Here is a 5,865-nt window from a genome sequence, read left to right as displayed (position 1 = left end):
GCCTGCTGCCATGAGAGGATGAGGGTGGGTGGGAAGGGGAGCGGACGTAAGGTGGGACCAGTCTCATCCCTCAGCAGCGGGGCTGCCCTGTGCTTGTGAATATGCTGTAAAGGGGATTTCCCCGGGATGGAGACTGGTGGAATTGACTGTAGCCGTTTGTTGCCCGCTGGGCTAGGCAAGGGATCTCTCTCTCTCAAAGGCACCCATGAGCTGATACCTTGCTCTAGACTTGCGTTGAGGCCTGGCCATTGCCCGTGGCCAGGCTGATGCTGACCCAGCTGGGCTCTCCCAAATACTGCACTTTGAATTGCCGTTGGCTTTTTACCGCCAAATAATCAGGATGTAGATGATGCTCTCAAGTTCATACAGCTTTTAGCTTCCTTTGTTTTTTAGAGCATGAGTCTTGTTTTTTCTTAAATCATCTGATATCTCTTAGCTCTTTGTGCTACTGAAAGATGAAGTAGCCTCTTGCCAAACCAATTTTTCTCATGGCTTCCAAATCTCCTCTTGACTTTTCTTCTTTGCTGAAGCCATGTTCTCTCCTCTGTCCCTTAACTGCATCCCCACTGGAAGCCAGAGCTGGCCGTGCTGCAGACTGCACTGGGACTGCAGAAATGTAGAAAAGTTGTGTATTTACCCTGATTCATGTTGTCATGGTCTCTCCCTTTTTGATTTTTGTCCGCATGGAACTTCTGCAGCTTGAACTCTGAGTGTTAAGTAAGTCAATGAGCTTATTTTAAAGAAGTAATTTGGACAGATTTTTCTTTTCCAGGGAAACGTTGAATTTGAGGCCTCATTCCTGTCACTGTGAATGGAATTAGTGTGGGATTGCCTGGAAAAGCTCAGCCTGACTGTCTCGGTATCAGCTTAGCAGCTGAAGCAATGTGAATGAGATTGTGCAGGGCATGTTATTTTTGAGAGGCTTGTGATGGAGTGTCACAGCAAGTGCTGGGGAAGTGGCTGCCTCTGACCAGGGGTCGGGCTTTGTCCCTTAAGGGACCATACAACTGAAGGAAATTCCAAGTGGGTGATACAGAAGGGATCTCCTGCCAAACTGGGGCTTGGCTTTATCTTTTGCTCAAAGAGTTTGGACGTTGAGGCTTTGGAGTGAGAAGGATGTAGGCTTGTGGCTATACCAGCCTCACAGCTTGTCTCTCTCACATTGTGGCTCACAGGTGCAGCTCTGCAGCTGGCAATAGCAGGAGGATGAGAAGTGGAAATGAAGTTGGGAGTGTTGGTGCACATGCAGCTCGCTTGGAACTGGCTATGTTAGTCTTGTCCCTTAAAAGACCAGAGCTAGTGCGTCTGTAGCAGGGCAGGACTCTGCCTTGTTAAGGTACTGCCTTCTCAGTGGCAGTCTGGTTGTGACTTGCTCTGCAGAAGCATGAACTCTGTTCTTCACAGGGTGAGATGTGGCTTCCTGTGGGGATTGCATGTACTTAAGCTTAAGTCCTCGCACTATGACACAAAACCAGCTCCTGGTATCTTTTTCTGCAGCGTGCCTAGCTGCATGAGGCGTCTTCTACCTCTCCTAGCACAAACAGTATGCAACTGGCCAAAGCAAACATACGCTCTCTTTGCTGGGGAGCAGGACAGGGTATCTGAAGCTGATTACATAGCCTATAGATGGAATAGTGATTTATAATAGACTCTCTTTTGCACTTTTGATTTAGAAAGGGAAAATAACCCCAGAAGTTCTACTAATAGCTGGAGAAAGTAGTGAATCTGCTCAATCGCATCTGCACAAGCAGTGTGGGTGAGGTGGTGGGTGCTGTTTCCTACCAGCACAATTGTGCACTGGGCGTGGGTTTGAGTGTTTGGTGGAGACTGTGATAAGCATCAGGACTTTTCTGCAGTGGCCATTGCAAGCTGTGAGGCCATAGACTGGGCAGCTGTGGTGCTAACCGACTGTCCGGGAGACGCCAGTGCAAATATGAACTTGTGACTTAGAGTATCACCCCGCTGCCCTTCCTGGATGTAACCTACCTATGTAGCACAAGGGCCTGCATAGCTTATGAAGCGGGCCTGCACTTACGCAGTCAGATTTAGTCTTAAGATTCACATAGTTAAGGCAATTAGGGAACAGGGAAGTCGCTATGGGAAGAGAAAAAACTGGAGGATTCTGAATCAGAATACTGGATTATAAAACAAGTCGATCTTGTGATTGTCTAAAGCCTGTGGAAAAAGCTTACTGCTAGATGGATATAGCTTTAATCGAAGTCAACCAGCAACAAGCTACTGTCGGTTAGTAGGAGCAGAATGAATTTGAAAATTGGAATTGAGAAAATGTGTTTATTTTGTGGTTTGCTGTGGGATTTCTTTTCTTCCACTGCTTTGGGATACCTTCTTCGGGGGAATGGCACATGCACAGCTACTTAGTTTGCCAAATGCATATCTCTTGTCCCTAATGCACTGGCATTAGGCAAGAGCAATTGGCAAGAACATATAGATATTTAGTGGCAAGAAATGAGGGCATTTCATCCAGAAGCAAAACGTCTGTGAGGGGCAAAGCTGGATGAGGAAAATCTTGTGCTTAGAAGCTGCTGCCCTTTTGACTCTGCCTTGTTTGTGTTAATACATGGGTGGAGAAAATGATGCAACTATTTTTTTTATCCCTTCTTCCTGGACTGGTAAAACCACTGAGTGATTATGTAAACCACTAAACTATGAAACAAAATTCTCTTGGCAACAGTGTGTGCCAAGAAATTGCAGCTTGGCATCCTTATCCCCTGGATCTCCTCCATTCTCTTGCATCAGAACCAACTGGGCTGGTGCCCTGTCTTCCAGTGCTCTGATCCAGAAGGCTTGCTGGTTTCTGGTCCACGCATTTCAACAGACTAACCGCTGTGCCTAGTAAAAGGCCTGAGTTTCATTCTGTGTTTCACCTCATCTGTCATTTATTTTATTATATTAACCTCTCAAAGAGAAACTTTTGTAGATTTCAAACTATAACCACAAATCAAAGCCTGGCTTTAAATATAAAGGTCTAACTCTTCAGGGAAGAAACTACTGTTTTCCCTATGCTAATTTGCAGGGTGTGAACGGATACTGGGAAAGCACCACTCCATATTAACACTTTCTTTGCCTGTGTTTATTCCCCAGGTGATGCAATGGCTGTTGTGTGATAGCTTGTTGGCTTTATAGATTTAAGCTCTGATAAAGGAACTGCAGATCTATAAAAAATACCCCAAACTACCCTCCTCTTCCTTAAGAGAAGTTTCACGCATTTGCTTGAAATTGTTTCTGCTCGTTCATCACAGATTGCAAAAGATGAAGAAAGTAGGGAAGATCTTCTAGCCTGCTGATGCAGAAAAAGGGCTGGGGCTGCTTTTAAAGAATAGCTTTTTGCTATGCAGTGCTGCCTTGTCTAGATCAGACTCCGTTTCTTTGAAATCCCTGGAAACCTATTGATAGGCTCTGGGTTGGACCTGGAGGGGTTTATTGTGATAGTGCTAACTGGAATTCTTCAAGCCTTTGTTCTATGTGTACCTCATGGCACGTGTTATATTCTGGGCAGCAGCTGCCGATTAACCTACACTTGTCAAGTTCATAGAAATAACGTAATCACCTGCAGCAGTCAGTCCCTTCTTCAGCAAAATGTGCGGCTGGGCAGCCCAGCAGGTAGTTGCCAGGGCCTGTCTGCTCTCCAGTACATGGTGGTTGAGAAGTCAGGTTCCTGGACCAAAAGTGCATCTTCTAGTCCATGTCCCAGTGTCCTTATAGCATTCACTTGAACTTCGCAAGAGTCCCAACCCCTGCCGTTTCCACTGTTTCATGTAAAGGGTCTGTGCGTTCAGGAATCCACTATTCTTTTCTCCTTGTGACACAGATACTACTTGCTGCTTTTAACAAGGCTAAGGTGAACTTCTTGTGCATCTAACCAGCCCCTAGCCTCTACAACACTGTAGAGTTGTTTTATGTTGTGCACAACAGTCTGTATCTATGGCATGCTCTGTAAGCCATGATGCGTGTGTGGTATGTTGGGTTTGGTTTGCTGCCTGCCCTACTGTTAATACTGTTGCAAGGTGATTTTCAAGGGGTAGGAGAAAATAGTTCACTTCTGACTACTGTCTATAGGACCTAGGAATTGTTTTCTCATGACTTCTTGGAGGTCTGTGTATCTGCAGCACTCAGACCAGAGAATAAAAGAGGATCTGCTGTCTGCCAGCACTGGGGTGTCCCTAGTACTTATTGTATACTCCCCAGTTTTTGTCCATTTTTAAAAATTAATCTAGTAATTCACTCCTTCCTCTGAGAGAAGAGCTCTCACTTCCACCAAAGCGTTGTAGGAGAAATAGCTGAAAATCCATGCGTGTGTTTCCCTTAGGGGTCCATTTCTGCTAAACACATGCTAGGTGTGGTGGGTGGCAGGGCTGAGCGTTGCCAAAGTCAGAGGGCCTTGCCAACAGTTTTTTCAAGCTTTGTTTCCTTCTTCCCCTTAAATCAATGAGAAAATGGACCACCTCACCTGGCTGTCACGTCAGCCAGTTCGTTTGTGCCAAACACGCCCTGTGCCTTTACGGTGGGTTCTGGCCTGCCTGCCCTCTGTGTCCCCGCAGTGTCTGCCTTTCTGAATGTAGCAGTACTTGTTCCCCCCTCCTCTCCCTCCTTCCCCTTGCCTACTGGTGGGACATTGCTCTGTTTCCAATCTGCAGGCAGCTCCACTGGGACAGTCTCCAACTGCATCCGTCTCACTGTGTGGATCCACATCAGCCTTTCTGCATAGGGAGGGGAAGCCTCTAATTCCAAACAGAAGTCTTAAAAATGTAGCTTTGAAATAAAACCCGTTTTCTTCTGGGGTTTTCTCTTGCTCTTGAAAACAGCATCTAAAGCAGCTCTTTGAGCTAAATGTGTCCTGGGACTCTGCTGCTGTCACTGAGTTTGAGAAGACCCTTAAGCACACAACACACGTGGAGATCCTGTGGGAATTACTGATGTCAGAGCAGCAACTAGACCAGCAATAGCATACGCAAGTCATGTATTTACACGGCAATGTCACTAAGTATTGTTCACAGTCACTTTAAAAGTTCAGTATTAAAGTGTTGATGCTTTTTTTTTCCCTCCTGTTTCTTTTTTCTAATGTTTTGCTGAAGAAAATGTTAACTATTTATTTTGGCAGAAATATACCTTCTAATAAAAACTTTCTCAGTATATTTACCTGGCTGTGGTAGGTTGCTTGCCTTGCCATTTAAAGATGTATTAAATATTTTTGAATGCACTGTATGACGTGGGTTTGTTTTGCTGGGCCCTATTCAGTTCATCCTGTTCGAAATCCTCTCAGGGTAAACACGCATCAGCATGCGATGAATGGGGCATTGACCTAGAGGTGAAAAATGGTGTATTTTGGCCCAGTTCTGACTTCCTCAAGCCAAAATGCCCCAAATGATATTAGTCTCTGTTTCGTTGGCGTTTCTGGGTAGACCCTGGTTTCCAGGAGAAATTAAGCACCATCTTGTGGGAACTGCAGGTGCTTGGCACCTGTGAAAGGATAAGTAAAAAATTATTCGCCAATTTGAAACTTCTCCAATCCAGGGGTATCTCTTGGGGAAATTGAACCCTGTCTCTTATGCCTCTGTTTACCAGCTGGCGAAGGAGATGATGCTGGCTGCTGTGCATCTGCCTATTTCGGTTAGATACCAAGGTCTTCCCTGGTTAATCTCCAAGGGGCACAGGGACACCCGCAGCCCTTGGACTCTGGGGGGAGCCGGGGGCTTTCCTCGGTGCCAGCCCAGGGAGCCAGCCGTCGTGCTGCCAGCTGGGCTGCGGAGCTGGGATCCCCAGGGACGGGGGAAATAACACCACGCAGCTTGAGGTTTGTTACTGCAGGTGTCTGATCGGTGCTGCGGGGCCGGGGCTCTTTTTTTT

The sequence above is a fragment of the Fulmarus glacialis genome, unplaced genomic scaffold, assembly GCF_000690835.1.
Source record: "Fulmarus glacialis isolate BGI_N327 unplaced genomic scaffold, ASM69083v1 scaffold15615, whole genome shotgun sequence".
Lineage (NCBI taxonomy): Eukaryota > Metazoa > Chordata > Aves > Procellariiformes > Procellariidae > Fulmarus > Fulmarus glacialis.
Note: the sequence above shows the minus strand (reverse complement) of the source record.